This window comes from Pinus tabuliformis, chromosome 7, assembly GCF_031772625.1.
Source record: "Pinus tabuliformis cultivar Carrire ecotype Pingquan chromosome 7, CPIR1, whole genome shotgun sequence".
Lineage (NCBI taxonomy): Eukaryota > Viridiplantae > Streptophyta > Pinopsida > Pinales > Pinaceae > Pinus > Pinus tabuliformis.
This window is the reverse complement of record NC_142293.1, coordinates 1,224,975,932-1,224,993,723: the sequence shown is the minus strand read 5'-3', so window position 1 is coordinate 1,224,993,723 and position 17,792 is coordinate 1,224,975,932. Positions and strand designations below refer to the sequence as shown.

The 17,792-nt window shown below is 40.9% G+C and overlaps 1 pseudogene; it reads left to right on the top strand.

The window, feature by feature from the left end:
• LOC149251799 (3-oxoacyl-[acyl-carrier-protein] synthase II, chloroplastic-like) overlaps positions 1–17,792 on the top strand; it is a 156,515-nt pseudogene that overhangs the window by 63,333 nt on the left and 75,390 nt on the right.

The window sequence follows — 17,792 nt, the reverse complement described above, 5'->3', positions numbered from 1 at the left end:
ATCCGAGGTCTTCAAACTCGTTTGTTATTCACTCTAAGTACAAGTCGATCCATGTGAGAAATGTTTTGAAGTAGAACATGGAAAGACATCGCTTGATTACCGGTCAATGATGTAAACCGTTAACAAGCGCGAGAGGAATCACCGATAATGATAATGACCCTCAAGGTACTGCAGTACAATTCACGTGGTGTGAATAAAGGACTTGGCGTCGAACACCACGCAAAATCTTTCGGTCGAAGGTCATTGATGTATACCTGTCGCCGGAAGTGAGAAACTTGCCATTGTGGCATGCAAGCTTCAAAGTACTAAAGGGGTTGTTCCTAGATCAACTTCTTGGATAATGAGCTGATGTCGACAAGAAGCGATCCATCAAAGGAGGGCCTTGATGAATCCGACATCAGTGACACAGAACGGAGCTAATGATTTTAATGGAGGTGAAAACGATCTGTGACATATGATTCAGGGTGGCGGTCATGAAAGGATGAAGGATAATGTATGGTAGTGGATAGGACACGGTTGACTTTTTCTGAACGACTTCTCTTGAACATGTGGCGACACTGATGCGATGGATTGGTAGAATTACCCCAAACATGGATGGTATGGCGAGACCATGGATGTGACCGGTGAATGAAACAACCCAACCCGATTGTTGTACGGAAGAAAAGTGTCATGTTCAAGAGCGACTTGCTACCATCAAAGTTTTCTTTAGTTTCTCCCAATTTTTCCCCAGTCATTGCTGACCAGTACCTCTTTATTTTTGTCAAGCTTGAGGAGGATAACATATGCTTGTTCTATAACCTGCCCTTCAGGCAAGCCCATCGCTATGTTTTAACGAGCCTAGCAATAGTGAAACTCGTTCTCGTCTAAAGACAAGTTTGTCGCTATTTAATGATTTTAACGAGTCTAACGACAAGGATAACTCGGTCCTTTTCATTTTTAGAGAGTCTGAAAAGGTACATAAAGTTAACTCCAAAAGTCCTTTTTCATCATCTAATCCCTTAAGTCCGAAAAAGTATAAAACAATACAGAAGGGATGAGTTTTCGATAGTTTTAACGAGCCGAACAAAACAAGCACTCGATCTTTTTGTGCAATAATCCCTCAGGTCCAAAAAGATTAAAATCTTGAGGAGGGATAGCTCTTTCGGTCGCTTTAACGAGCTGGAAGGCCAAAACTCGGCAATCTTTTCATATTTTACGAGTCAGTTGAAAAGAGCTTAAAGAAGACTCATCTTTTGAGGAACGAGTGATAAACAGGGATAGCAGCTGATTCCAGGTACAGGTTGGAATTTTCCAATCACGGCAGTGTCACAAGGATGGCTAGGTGAAATCACTCTTTGCAACTGTTCCTCAAAATGGGTAAACAATCACATGGAGGTGAATGATCGACCAATGGAAAAGTGGAGGTGACGGTGCAAACACGACCAAGGCTTTAATGGCTGATGATATTACATTCACAGTGGTTATTTACGGGATAGTTCATTTTCTAACGAGCTTAAACGCGGGTGGAAACATTTGCTCGGTCTTATGTTTATTTTTTAACGAGCATGAACTATGTGCTAAAACTGCTCAGATCTTGTGTTTATTTTTTAACGAGCATGAACTGTGTGCTAAAACTGCTCGATATTATATGGTCAAATCTTTGATTTTTACCATGACTAGCTTTTCCCTTTTCAAAGATAGTACTGTATCCTCAATTGCTGCATCAAACTAGTTAGAAATGAATAAGATTAGAATCCTAATATTTCGCTTTGAACTACGTAAAAAGCAATTAAAAGGTGTTTTTACCTCTCATTTTACCATTTCATTTGAACATGGTTTGTTGGAGCTTTGGAGGTGCCTCTTCCCCCTTGATTTTCACCAGCTGATTCCGGGAGATTCTGCGGACGATTTTCGGCGCCGTCTGGACCAGGTAGGAGCTAAACTCTAGCTCTTTCTTTTCATGGTTTCCTTTTTCCATTCTGTGCCTGTTTTCCTGTTCCCATGAGCCCCTGGGGTTTTGCTAGGGCGTTCTGCCATCAGCGCAGGCAGTCCATTCGAAACTTGCATTGAATGTCAAGCTGCATGAAGGCAGTTTGACCTTCAACGCAGGTGGGACACCAGCCAGTTGCGTTGATCATAGAAAAGCAGTTCTATTGCACAGTTTTTGATGAAATTTTGCCAGTTTCTCATCAAATCCAGGATCTTAATCTTTCTCTTGTTTGTTTTGCAGGGACTTTTGAGCAAAATGACCCTCACATGGCGAGAACGAGAACATGAAGAAGAGGACATGATTGCCCTCCATGACCCTGTCACGGTGAACGCGCTGCGGAACTGTGGCCTGCTGAAGTTCTTCCGTATCTCTAGTATGAGAGCACAGATCTATTTACTGCAGTATATGCTTGATGCTTGGGATCTTATTAACCAAGTATTTCAGATCAGGAGCAAATCCATCCCTTTGACCGTGGTAGACATTTACTTCTTGACTGGTTTGTCGAGGCGGGGTGCCCCCATTTCTTTGTCAGGTTCGGCCAGAGGGAATGACTCCGTGAGAGATTATGTCCGCCAGTATTGCAGAGAGGGGTCCCAGCCGAGCAGAGACGGCAAGGTTGTTATCTGTGAGATTACCGACAGGTCTCTCAGGTCCATTCTGTATACTATTGGTAGGATGGCCGGCAGCGCATCTCTACATGTTGCCAACAGATCTTATGTGCAGCACGCCTTGGAGTGTCTCCAACCGAAAGTATTCAACTGGTGTGATGCAGTACTTCTTGAGATGAAAAGTCAGTTGAACAAGGTAAAGGACGGGAAGCTGAAGAACTTTGGATTTGGTTCTATTCTGACTGCCTTTGCATTGGAGAAAATACCACTGATGCAGCCTCAGTATATTGCACTCGACTTGCCTTCTCCTACCGAGCCACGCATGCAGAGATGGGTTGATCACATGTCTAGGCATGCTGGTCAATCTCAGATTTCTTTCACTGATACCTTCTTCAGGTGGTTCGAGCGTCAGGAGATGGTCTATTCCGAGTATCCATATGTTGGTATGGATTTCCGAGGTGATCCGGACTTGGTACTGCCGGATGGCGAACAGTGGGGCGCTATTGGTAAAATCTTCGCCCATATTACTGTTTATTGTTCTTATTTATAATGTCCTTGTGCTTTATTCTATCAATACTTTAATCAAACTCATGTGTGCATGCAGATGTTGGTCCTGTTCGTCCAGCAGTTCGCCCGAGAGCGCCAGTTGCTTCCCCAGCAGGGGAGACTGCTGGGAGAGTTATTCTCCGCGACCTTGACGTAGTCGAGACCCTTACAGCTGTGCAAGAGCATGTTGAGAGCCTTACTCTCGGCATTCCCGATGTGAGGATTGATGAGTTACCTTTACAATTGTAGCGGCATACTACTGGCGTGCTTAGATGATGGACTCGTCTCTTGTGCATGATTTCACAGGCCGTGACATGCTATCATGAGCATCACTAGGCTAGGGTGCCCCCTAGCATTTTTGAGTTTTTGGGTCATATGACCGATTTTGTCTTGGTTACAGAACATTATGTATGAACGATAAATAGCTTACATATATATTTTGATTTTCGAGGTTTATTTTGGTTGAGTTATATGATCCATATGTACAACATTGATGATGTGTCTCTTTTTATAAATGTCGCAAATGTCTATCTAACACATAGTTTGCTAATGAGTCGGTTAATGCGTTTAAGTTTCTAGAAATATGTTGGTATTGAATTGAATCAAATTGTCTTTCCAAAATCTTAACCCTTAGGAACATGCGATAAATAGCTGGATTGCGAACGGAATATATACCATTGAGTTGTAGTATTACGAGCTGTGAGTCTAGCCTGACAATTAGTCGGCGTATACCATGAGTGATGGCATCAGAGAGTAGTTCTATCAACGCGCTATACTCAGCGATGTTATTCGTTGATTGCCAATACACACACCTCTGAAACTTACTAACTCGCCGCTTGGATCAAAAATGGCCCAGGTTGCGGAGGATAGGTTCCGCGAACTACGACTCGCTCCGTCGGCATATCCAACACATGTCTCCAGAAGGTTTGACATCTGCAATAAATGTAAAAAGGTGGATAACTCGACCAAAACAAACACTTTAGCGAAAACAAAATACAACAAAAGCATACAGGTTACTATTTAAGCATAGTAATGCTTGAGGTACAACCCATTACGGGGTTGCGCCAGTGGAATTCCATCATAATCCATTAACTCGTAGGCTCCTTTTGCTAACACTCGTTTAACAATATAAGGGCCCATCCATAAAAAATTAAATTTCCCTGCTCCCAATTTATCGAATTCTTGGTCATAAAGCAAGACCAAGTCACCTTCTGAGAAGACACGGGGTTTGACATTTTTGTCGAACTGCGCCTTGACTCGTTTCTTATGGGTTTCGTTAGCCAAAGCGGTGTCATGACGAGTTTCATCCAATTGGATTAATTCCAAGAAACGAGCCTCTTCTTCCGAAGTTCTGAGGAGGAGATCAATTGCGAGTTTAAGCGACGAAATTTCGCACTGAATTGGCAAGATTACTTCCAGGCCATACACCAGTTGGAAAGGTTTGAACCCGGTCGCGTTCTTTACCGATGTTCGGTAAGCCCACAAGGCTGAGTACAGGATTAGGTGCCACCTTCTTTTGTGAACCCCGATCATCCTTTGCAACATACGCTTCAGGACCTTGTTGATTGCTTCAACTTGTCTGTTGGCTTGCGGATAATACGGGGTAGAGCTATCGTGAGATAGCCCTAGCTTGGCAGCTAATTCGACCATCATGTGATTGCGAAAATGTGATCCATGATCTGTAACTATAGCCTGTGGTACGCCGAACCTGGAGACTACATGATTGAAAAAGAAAAGGGCAGTTGTTTCACCAGTGTTATCTAATGTAGGCATCGCCTCGGCCCATTTGGTAAAATAGTCAACAGCGACTATAATATACCCATGCCCCCTGGTCGAGGTGGGGTTACATTGCATGAAATCGATGCCCCATTTGGCGAAAGGCCCAACAGCAACTATTGGCTGTAAAGGTGCGGGTGGTCTTCTGGTTTGGCTATTGAAAATTTGACAAGCATGGCAACTTCTGACTGCGGTTATGCAATCTTTGAACATGGTTGGCCAGAAGTATCCTGCTCGTAAGATTTTCTGTGTTGTATCATATCCAGATTGATGTCCCCCACACGCTCCTGAATGACACTCATTCAGGGCTTTTTCGGCCTCTTCATGGGTGAGGCACCTCCTCAGAACTGTATCAATACCACGACGGTAAAGCGTATCACCGACGATCATGTAGTCTTTCGCTTGGTATCGTATACGTTTCTGTTCTGAGTGAGAGGTGTCAGGCCTGAATTTTTGGGTTTGGAGATATATTATTATATCTCCATACCACTCATCGCTTGCAGATATCAGAAACCAACTTTCGTCCACGATTGACTCTTCTGATGTTTCATCGTTGGACGACGATGGGAGATCACACAATAATTCTGCGAAAACTAAAGCTTTCTTTGACTTGGATTTGACAAATTCCAGATCAAACTCTTGAAGGATCACTATCCATTTTGAATATTTGCCCCCCAGCAACTGTCGCGACAATATATAAGTCATGGGGTTGCAATCTGATAGAATGGTAGTTTTCCAAAAGAGGACATAATGTCGAAATCTTTGTATTTCTTGAACAGCAGCGAGCTTTTCAACATAAGAATATTTACTTTCTGTGTCATTCAAGTTTTTACTTAAATAATATATTGGATGTTCAATTTTATCGACTTCTTGAACTAAAACCATCGCAATGGTCGTATCTGCTGCAGCCAGATACAGGTTAAAATCTCTTTGGTAGTCCGGGGCATACATTAATGATGCTTTTACTAGAGAATCTTTCAGAGCATCAAAAGAAGCTTGCGCCACCTGATCCCAGACAAAAGGTACATCCTTTTTCAAAAGACGAGTATAACCTTTAGCAAGTTCTGCGTAATTTGGAATGAACCTTCTCAGAAAGTTTGCTTTCCCTTGGAGTTTCTGAATCTGAAGCAAATTTGAAGGTGGAGGCAAATTAATGATTGTCTGAACCTTGCAAGGGTCGAGCCGAATCCCATCCTTAGAGACTACAAAGCCAAGTAAACGACCAGAACCGACGCAAAATACACATTTGTGTGGATTGAGTCTTATCTTGTAGTGTCGGCAACGTAGAAATATCGCTGCTCTTAAATGCTGCGGATGATCAGTCCACTTTCACGAATGAGCCGGAAGGTCATCGAGATAAGGTTGAACGATGTTCTTGATGTCATGGAAGGCATAATTCATTGCCCTCTGAAACGTCGACCCTGCGTTCTTTAAACCAAAGGGTAATTTTCGATAAGTGAATGTGCCCCACGGATAGATGAATGCAGTCTTTGACTGGTCCTGTTGGCGGATATTTATTTGATTATACCCGGAAATTCCATCCATGAATGAAAAGATTTCACATCCGGCGCATTCGTCAATTATCTGGTCGATGAAGGGTGTAGGGTAGTTGTCCTTCGGACAAGCTTGGTTTACATCCCTATAATCGACACACACTCTAATTGTCCCTTGTTTCTTCATAACAGGGACAATATTCGATACCCAATCGGTTAGAGGAACCGGGTAGATGAAGCCAGCATGGAGAAGTTTTTCAACTTCTGCCTTAATGGCAGCGGATTTTTTGGGGTGCACCTGCCGAAGCCGTTGTCTTACTGGTTTGACATCAGGATATATTTTAATTTCATGTTCAACAATACTCGAGTCAATGCCTGGCATTTCATCATATGACCAAGCAAAGACATCTCTGAATTCGCGAAAAATAGCGTTATATATTTCCAGTTCTGAAGAAGAACATTCTTTGCCGACATAAATATTCTCTACAACATTTGTTTTAGTCGAGATATTTATGGCTATAGTCTCTTCAATATTGGATAAGTTTCGCTCGGAATCCACCGTATTTACAGTATTTGATAGGAATTCAAAAACTGAAGGGTGGTAAAGGTCATGCTGAGTATCTTCTTCATATTCCGAAAGAAGGGAACGATGGTGGCAATCATTCCATTGTGCCCCCTCAATCAACATTGATTGTAGGATTCCTTCGTCAGTCCCATGTACTTTTGACCAAGGATCTAACGGGGTACCATATTCTTTAGGCCTATCTACCCAAACGCTTGATGAGCGTTGATTTGGGTTCACCTCCCATGCTCGAAACATTGATTGCTACAATATTTCTATAGGGCTTGGGGGCAAAACCATTGCATGATCCATGTCGACATCGTCTTTTGAGATCTTCGTGGAAGATACCATGTTGCAGGTTCTTACCAACGCTACTTCTCCTATATAGACTGAAGGTGGAAGTGAGAAAGTTCCCATTAAAGTGGGGTCTTTCAGTAGGCCTACTCCGATGTCTTGAAGCGAGTGGTTGCTTCCATGGATCATGGGAATGCTTCCTGTAACTTGTGAACCATTAGGGAGGAAGTCTTGTTGGTCGACAATCGTAATCCCTCCTTGAAAAGGGAATGCGATCTTCCTAAAATAAGTTGACACAACAGCTGCCATGGCATATATCCATGGTCTTCCCAGTAGGATGTTGTAGTCCAGATTCCCATTGATGACTTCAACATCTATTTCTACTGTTTTTCCTCCCAGTTCAACTTTCAAGTTATTAAGGATACCACACGGGGTATATGTCCTTCCGTCGAATTCTTTTAATGTCGTCGAAGATCGCGACAAGGTTGGAGATCCTAAAGTTTTCCAGCAACTCATCGACATAAGACATGTAGATGTCCCCTCATCGATAATTGTTCGGTGAACAGTTTTGTTGAGGGCTTTCACCTGAATAAGGAAAGCTAGTTGAGCTGGTAACTGAGGATCGTATCCTTTGTGATCGAAGGATACAAGATTGGAATCCTTAGGATCAACCCCACCAATAGCCGATAACAAAGCCTGCCTTTGGGATGGGCAATTTTGTAGTACTTCAAGAGTCGACATAGCGGATGGCGATTGGGCCAAATCTTCCACTATGTTATAATGCTGCGCCGCTCTGGCGCGAGGATTAAATGTCGACTTGTGTACAACTCCCTTCGGCGGTTTTATTGTTAATTCAGGAATGATGGGCGGTACAACTTCAGTCGAAGTTGTTGTCGAACTACTTGGTTGATCTTTACCTTTGTCGTTCGACAGCTGCGGATTCCCGTAATCTTTGTTCCTTGTCGAAATCAAAGCATCATTTTGCTGTTTTGAAACCGACAACATAAGCACTTGCGACGGGGAAGCATTTCCACTATCAACCAGATTTTGACCTGGGTTTGGGAATGGATCAGTTAACACAGCTGAGGTCTGCGAACTTTTGAAGAACCTTCTAAGCTCAGCTTTGTATGGACAGTCGGATGTCCAATGATCCTCGTCACATATCATGCATGGACTTTTTGGTTTCCCTTTCCTAGGAGGGTTTGAAGAAGTTTTTTCAGGGGATGACCCATCCTGTTTCTTCTTCTTCCCTTTGTTTTGTTTCTTCTTGCTTCCTGGTTGATTGGTTTCTTTGCCCTTATCTGCTGATACGGCATTTACTTCCAAAGCAAGAATTTCATCTTTTGCATTTTGGTCCGAATTCTTACGGGCTTTCTTAGATGAAGCCTTTGTCGATTTCGCGTTTGCCGTGCCAATCACACCATCACCGGCATGAGAGTCACTATTTGATTTAGGAGGAGGAGGAATTGAGAATTCTGGTCTAGGGGCGTCAGGTATTTTGTCATAGAGCATGCCAGACTGAGTATAAACTAAGTCTAGATATTGTGCATGAGCAATAACTTGCTCCTCTGTTACGACTCCCCCCTTTGCCACATCTTCCGTTATAGCAGGAAGTAACGACTTTATAAACCATTCAGCTAACAGCTGATCGGGAACGTATGTTTTCACCATCCTACGACGACGACGCCACTCATATATATGATCGGATATATGAGTGGCCGTTGTCTGCTTGAAGTTGGTTAAGATCTCCGTTCCCATTTCATACCTTATCGGTAATTGAAAATGTGTTAAGAAAGTCGTGGCTAGGGAGCTGAAATTATCGAACGAGGCTCTAGGTAATTCAATATACCATTTTTCCACTGGACCCGTTAACGTCCTCTGGAAAAGGTGAAGCCTTATCGAATCATCATTTAGGGTGTTTGACGAACACCACAGATGAAAATTCATCACGTGATTCGATGGGTCTTCACTCGGATTTCCATTGAATTTAGGAATGTCAGATGGGAGTTTGTGAGGAATCGCTCGCCACCAAGGGGCGTAAGCAATCGGATCGTTGGTTAACCGGTGTAAATCGGGTAACTCTAAAGTTGCCACGAATGGTAACTGTTGATTCAGATTAGGTGAAGCATATCCAGGGTACGATGGGATCGCCTGAGTAGTGGGCCTTTGCATACCAACATAATGTAATTGATGCTGGTATGACTGATATGGTTGGTGGACTTGACCACTGTAAAGCGGTTGGTTTTGACCGTTTTGAATATACGGTTGTCCACTGTTCGCAAAGATCTGCTGCTCAGAACCTTGGTACACTTGCTGGAATTGTGGTTGTTGGTATTGCACCAGCCATGGTTGTGAAGCCACGTTCTGTTGTGATATACTAACTGTTGGACCAAGGTGTGGGGTAATTGTACCCGTTTGGACCTGTGTCGCCCCACCAGTTGGCGATTGTGGTTGTGTCCCAGGGTCAAGGGGTTGTTGCATTACAACTTGAGAAATCTGAGGTTGACATACAACAGGCATCACTTGAACTTGTGACACTGTTACAATAGCCGGTGTGGTCGGGATGTTCGACATAGGTACACACTGTTGCATAGAATATACAACCCTTGGTTGTTGAGGTAGCATAGGTACCCAACCACTTGATGTAATTCCAGTATAACCTGAATACTGTTGTGAACTCCCGTATGGATACCCTCCCGGAGGGGGTAATGAAAGGGCATACTGCCCCCCATATGGTAGCAATCCGGAACTCAAGGGGATTGTTTGTCCTTGGGGACTGGATTGCCCAAATTGACCTCCAAATGGATCAATTTGGCGAGTCTCAACATAAGAGTCGCCGGATATTATTCCGGATGAACAAACTGGAACGGACCACACTGTCGAAATAGTCCCTTGGTGGACTCCTTCTAGCGGTTGTGAGCTAGTCGGGATAGATGGTATGCCGGCAAACATTGTCGGAGTGATGGCAGGGGCTTCTGCTGTCGTTGTGTCGTTCGACACAGTCCTAGATGTTGACGGTTGTTCAGACATTTTGGGTCTATCCAATAGATTGCTTAGCGATTCTACAGGAACTTCCACTTGTGGTGGATTAACTTCTGACGAAGGAAATAGAGTGACCCCGACTCCAAAATGGGTTGGAGTACTTTCTTGCGAATCCTCTACAATTTCTTCTATCGCAATCAAACCCGGTGGAAGAGGAAGAACGTCAGGTCCGTAAAATATTTCTGGTGCCGAAGAAGGGTTTGAATCGACAGCGACAGTTGTTTGAGGAGCAAGACTCTCTAAACCAGTTACAGTTGGAACTGGTTCAGTAACGCAAGTATTTGCTCCCAGACTAGGATCAGTGTTACTGTCCCTCTCTGGCTGTTGAAATTCTTCTATAGAGGCAGGGTTTCCAGAAATGTTTGGAGTAATTGGAATCTCAGATGTGGTTGGAAAACTTGTTCTAACTTTGATAGGAGATTTCGAACCGGTTAAACGAGTTCGCTTTGTCCGTACTGTTTTCGATTCCGGAGACAAAGACGGTTGACTCGTAAGCCTCCGCGAACGACGGGGTTTCAATTGAATTTCTTCCACGATTGCGGATTACTCGATCAACCAAAATACAAAAAGGGGAAAGTCTGTTTCCGAATTAAATGAATTTTTTAGACGCTTTTAGACACAACCTTCTTTTTCACTTTTAAAGAGTCGAGAAAAAGCTAAAGATGACTCTAGTCTCCTTCGATGTTTTAACGAGCCCGAAGTGACAAATGCTCGGATGGAATTTTTCTGTTATAGAGTCTGAAAAAGGCCAAAAGGAATTGCTCTGGAGTTCTAGGCAGAGGGTGTGCCAAACTTTTCGTAAAACCGCAGAATACTTTTTAGGGTACGGGCGGTCGATCTTCCTGAATGCTGTGTTCAGTGCATTGCGATCAGTAGGGCGGTCGACACGGCTTCCTAAGGATAAAGGTTTTATACCTATAGGGGTCTCCCAATATATACACGACGGTACATGGGATCACAATCCGTAGTGGCGCTATCGTCCCTTAGGAGGAATCACCCACCATCCACGAGATCGACAGTCACCAGGCTTAACGACGCCGGAACACATCTCTAGCCTAGACCTCTATGTTGTGCGTTATGTTGCAAATTGTTGTTAAGTTCATTCAATTTATTTTAGGTTGATGTTTTTAAAGTTTGCCTTTCAAGGTTCACCACGAGATGTACGATACAAATTCCTAAATGCAGTCTAAAGATGATAAGGAAGCTTTATATCTTTTCAACTTTGAAAATCATAGCTTCTAAGGGAAAAGAAAGACACCATCTTTTCTCAAAGAGCAATTAGCACACTCTAATGCACTTTTCCTAAATCCAACATGCAAACTATCAAATGCAAAATGCACAATGCAGGTGTTTGTTTTCCGCTTTCTTAGTATTGATGCCTACAAAGAAAGCTTTTTGTACAACTTTGAATTTGCTTTTAAATGATCAATACAAACAAGTTCACTTTTTCGAAATCAGAGAAGATAGAAGAGATTACAACACTTAACGATTTTCGAAATAAAAACTTGTTTCGACACTTAAAAGAGACAAATTCAAACCAATAAGCAAAAGTAAATGTATAATAATTCTGCAAACAGCCAATGAACTCTCTTCTAAGATCACAATCAACAAATCTAAATCAAGGGCTACAGGATGACTATTTCACTCATGCAAAGGAAAACTGTAAATGATGCCACAAACACATAAAAAAACTCACAGTCTTTTTGTACAAAAGGAGGCGGAATGTAAGCAGAGAAAAGGGGTTATTAGACTGGTACCTATGCTGGTTACAGGCTGCAAAAATCAGAGATCAAAACAAGGCAAAACAGAGCAGAGAACCCCAGCTGCACAAGAGCAAACTGGTTCAGCGCAACCTCAACACAGGGTTTTGACATTCAGCGCAGGTAGCCTTCACGGGACCTGCGTTGAAATGCAGAATCCCTTCACTGGGTCTGCGCTGAAGGATAAACTCTCGTTTCCCTCAGGTTCTGGGTCACAGATTGCTCTTTAATTCACTGTTTTAGGCCAAATAAAAGCAACAAGCAAGGTGTAATCAAAGGGATTCTTTGAAAGGCTACTAAGATCTATCACAAGGATCATCAAATCATTTGTGAATCCATTGTTCAGACCATAGACAAGTCCAGCAATTGGATCAAAGCAGCAACTTTCTACTTTGCATCCGGGAAAGATGCAGTTCGACTGTTGCTGTCAAGTCTATGAAACAAACAATGATAGAAACACAAATAAAATGACTAAACAAATCTCCCTAGTGGAGTCGCCAATTTGTTGTAGGGAAAAATGCCTATGTAGGACAATCCTATCCACCTAAGGTGTGACAGTGCCTTAGCAACAAACAAGTACAGCTATTCTAGTTTCTTCCTTTATGAAATGTGAAAGAAGAGAGATCAATAGACTTACCGGTGTCTTCTGTTTGTCCCTCGATCCGGTCTCTCTTCCCTTTGGGTGTTCACAGCTACTTGTCTTCTTGCTTATCCAGCTTCCACTTCCTGCAATATCACAAGAGAACAACTACTTGCGACAAGAGAACAACTACTTGAGACAAGAGAAGAACACTACACAAAGACAGATGTTCACATTCATAACTAGTTTAGGATTAGAAATAAACCAAATACACTAATACATTCATACATCAAAATACATCAGCATATAGGAGAAACCAAGATAGCTTTATTGATGAATAACAAGGTTCAGGAAGAGATACAACCCAGAGGGCTCCAATCCAGCATCTCCTTCCCAGCAAATGGAATTCCTCTCTTTTCCCCCTTCAAAGCATTAAGCACCCAATGATTCTAGTCTCAAACCAACAACAATTCTTTGCAATAACAAAATTCCAGCCTCTAGATCTCATGGAGGAGAGATCCATATATAGATGTTTGGAGAGAGGATGAGTCAGCTTGAGATCTGACTAGTGTCCTCTCCCTCTGTCAGTTCTTGAGTCCACTTGGAGGATCTTTCTTCCACTTGGAGATTTGGAACCTCTTACTCATCACCAGTCGAATTCCCTAAGTCAAGTGTCATTTTGGAAGCTTCCTGGGTTTTGACACCTTGAGAAATGAGCCTGCCACTTGTCCACTCTCGTTCAGCGCATGTAGCCTTTGTTCCAGTTGACATTCAACGCAGGTAGCCAGTGTTGGCTTTGATATTCAGCGCAAACAGCTAGTGTAGCGACTGAAATGATCCTGAATTGACTTGTTTTTGAGCAGTTTCTGGTGGAGAACTTCTGGGAATTGTTGTGGTTTGTTAGCCTTGTTCTTCTAGGGGTATGAACAACATGTTTAGGGACTTTGGATCCCTTAGATTATGGACATTTCATGCTCAATTTTGTAAGGCACAAAAATGTCTATAACACTAACCATGTACTTCATGAATGTCTCCCTATATAATTTTCTTGGTTTGCCAAAAACAGATATTGTGGCATAAGACATATCCAACTGTAAAGATACTTGTAGTTTTTCTCCCCATGAGTGAGATAGTAGCATTCCATATTTTGGTGGGATATATGCAACTATAATGTCCATTAGAATGCGATTTGTAGGGAACTATACAAGAGTCACACATAAGTCTTTGATCGGACCAAGGCATTTAACCTGGCTAGAGTCAAAAGAAAATAAATCCTTATAAGGCCTGGTTATGTCTAGGTTCAGTCTTTTTGTTATTTCTTTTGGCATGAGATTGTGGGATGCTCCTGAATCCAACATAGCAGTATGCAAAATTTTATCATGAATATTTAGGCTAATGTAAAATGGAGGAACTCCCCCTTGCTGATGAATTCCATTGGCCTCAAGGCCAAACAACAATTTAGGCTCGTCATCATTCAAATTAACAGAATTCTCTCCCTCTCCTATGTTCAAAGTCTTAGTTATCTACGACCTATAAGTTTCATTCTTTACCAGTTCGGTCAAAGGAACTGAAATCATTAACTTAGCTATCCAATTTTTAATATTGAAAGGGAGTTGAGGTTTTTTTGTTTGATTCAGATCTTCCTTAACGTGTGCAGTTTGAGTGTCTTTATCCTGTTTCTCAGTGGTAGGCATTTCAATCTATGTTTCTACTATTTTACCTTGATCTCTTTTATCTTGATTGTTGTCAATAATTGGCTCTATTTGGGTTTCATTAGAGGTTATATCTACAATCCTATGGGTTGAAGTTTCAAGCATTCCCCTAGGGAGAATTTGCAATACTTTTTTAACTGGAGTTTCATTTATTATCTTAGTCTGAGTTTGGATGGATCTTTTAATGTGAGTCTCGTTACTTTTATTACTTCTCAACTTATATTGTTTATTTACCTCATATATAGCTGATTCATATCCCTGCTTAAAATCAAAAGATTCACCAGATTCTAACTGTAACTACTGAAGCATATATAACTCCTGTTCTTCTTGAGTAATAAAATAGTGTCTTCCTCTATGGTTTCCAGCGAGTTAATCTAGGTATCATCCTCTGCTTCTTGGTTTTGTGATTCCTCAACATAGTTTTCTTGGAAGGGTGGCCTAATTTTTTGGTTTGGTGTAGAATTTTTTTGTAGCATTAGGGTTCTTCCTAAAATTTGGGTTTCTTATTGGGGGTTGTTGTTGTTGATTCTCCCATTGATTTTTCCTATCCATGATATCTACCCTATCCATAATTCTTTCTAAACTTTTAGCTAAAACATCTACTTTTTGATCTGAAGTTGAAGCTTCTTCTTTAAATACAACTTTCTTTTCGTTCCTCATTTGTGCTTTCCTAGCTAATAGGTTGGCTTCTACACTAACAGCATTACTCTGCATTTGTTCAAGGGTTTCAGGATTTCTCTCCCTTAGTTGGTATGACATATCAACATCAAAACCATCAGGGAACTTAATTAATGCTAGGTCAGGTGGAGTCTTTATGTTGGCTGGAATTTCATTATAAATAATATTAAACCTAGTTGCTCTGCATTTGTTCAAGGGTTTCAGGATTTCTCTCCCTTAGTTGGTATGACATATCAACATCAAAACCATCAGGGAACTTAATTAATGCTAGGTCAAGTGGAGTCTTTATGTTGGTTGGAATTTCATTATAGATAATATTAAACATAGTGAAATAGTCCTGAACTGACTCGTTGGGAGATCTCCTAATATTTTCATATTCAAAAATTATTTGCAATGGGTTCTTTCTTCTTTTCCATCTATCAATGAATAACATTTGAAAATTTGCTAGATCTATAATGTGGTTGGTGGGAAAGGCTTTAAACCACTTCTTGACATCACTAGTTAAAGTTTGGGCAAAGAGTCTCATTTGGACATCTGCCTCGTCTATTTCATGCACTTCAAAAAAGTCAGACATCTTGTTTACATGCTGTCAGGCAATGTAATGACCAGTAGCATCAAACAGGAAAATCTTACTCTGATAATTTGTAGGCATGGCATGAATTTGGGCAGGTAGAACAAGAGGAGTATATATGTTTTCCATTGCTCTAATTCTGGTTTGACTGGGGGGTAACGCTGAGGTGGTTGAAGAAGGGCTTGAAACTAATGGAGGTGAACTAAATGACGATGAAGATGATTGATTAATAGGTGATTTAGGTGATTGAATTGTGGTAGATACAATTGATGAAGTTGTGGTAAAGGAAGGTGGATTTACGGTGAGCGATGATTGTGAAGAAATTTGAGATGCAACAGGAGTAAGGGCAGCTATCCTATAGATTGTTGAAGATAAGCACTATCTATATTACTAATCAACGTATAGGTGAAGGCTTCTAACTTATCAAAGGAATATAAGACAAATATGTCTAAATATAGATGAATAACACTTTTTTGATTCAATGAGTTGACTAAACTCAGGGTCTAAAACTGTTTCATGGATATCATTCTCGTATTTGGTTCTAAATAGTGAGAGCTGAAATGACAAATCAAAAGGGACTTCTTCTAAAGTTGAAAACTCCTCAGGGAGTGAATTGGCTCTGTCTAACTGGCTACTACTGGCTTGAGTTTCTGTTGTTTTAGGTTGTCTTAAAACCCTCTCTGGGTTATCTACCACAGGTGCAGGGTTTAGATCTAGGTTGGCCCTAGTGTAGTGAATCTTTTTAGGAGCCAAAATTTTAAGTTTTAAATTGTTTTTATGAAATTTTGTGAAAACTTACTTCAGGTAATGACCTTATGGGGCTCAAGATTTGATTGAAGGTTTCATTAAATTTTTATGAGCCTGATGACTGAAGCCCCTAGTATGGTCACCATAAATTTTATCACTCTGATAATTCCTTTGAAGTAATAAGAAGGAAAAACCAAAGGTAACCATTATCCACTTTTGGAGATTAGAAACTAGCCTTCCTGATGCTCACAGAGGGTTCTCTCTTTAAGTTTTAACTTTGTTTTAGTTAAGATGTTTTAGGATAGCTATGATTGTTCAAGGGGTTTTGATTTTGTTTGAAATTGGGTGGTGGGATCTCTTAAACATATGGATACATTGATGTCTTTCAGACCATTGGGCTATGGAGTCAATTGATAAGGAAACAAGGCTAGACAAACCCACTGAAGGGGATGTTCCAAGGGCAAGATAGCAGAGTTTATTTCAGAATGTTTGAGACAGATGGGTGAAAGGGTTTAACTCAGGGTGAGAGCGCAGTTAAGGGTTCTCAGAGCCAGATAATGAATGAGGAAGGAAGGAGTAATCGAAATCAAAGGGCGTTAATAATTCTTTAACCTGGATTATTTATGAAATCAATCTAAAGCAAAGAGAAATTAAGAATTCGTTAATTTAAATATCAGAAGAAAACATTCAAATGCTTAACTAATAAAATGTAGTGTGATTTAAACAAGTTCTGAAATATCATTCCAGTTATAAAATTTAGATTGAAACACATATAAGATTATGAATAACATTGAGAAAATGACAAAAAAACATGAAAATACTTGCCTGAAACTCGCTCAACACATGAATCCTTTGGACAGTTTGATCTTTATTCATCAATTTGGCCTGTTGGCTCATCAACTGATACAATAACCTTCTGGTTCTTCTTGATCAAAAAAGTCTAAAGAAATGTATAACAGAATCCACCCTACATATTTCGAATTGTGAAGTATATATACATAAAATTATTACAAAATATCTCAAACTAATTTGAGATTTAATCTAGGAAAAAATATCTTCTTGCAAGAAGATAGAGACAGCTATTGAACTACTTCATGGTGTCCCTTTTATTTTGACACAACTAGCTTTTATGGTTTGATTTTAGCCCTTTATTCTACTTTGTTGTTTGAAATTTCATGCTGGAATCTTCATTTACTTTTGGCTTTAATCTGATAGAATTTGACACTAATACACTTTAACTCTGCTGATCTGTCTTCATCTTTCTACCTAGTTGTTTTACTTTTACTGTTCATTAACCTTTTTACTGCATATTTCTTACAGTAAACCAGTTAATTTCTCTGATGCTTCAGCATCAAGTAATTATATTTCTAACATCCTCCTATATATTTCATTTTCCTCGGTGTACTTAGAAAAAGTAGGCTTATTGATAAACAAGTGTTTTACCTCATGCTGGA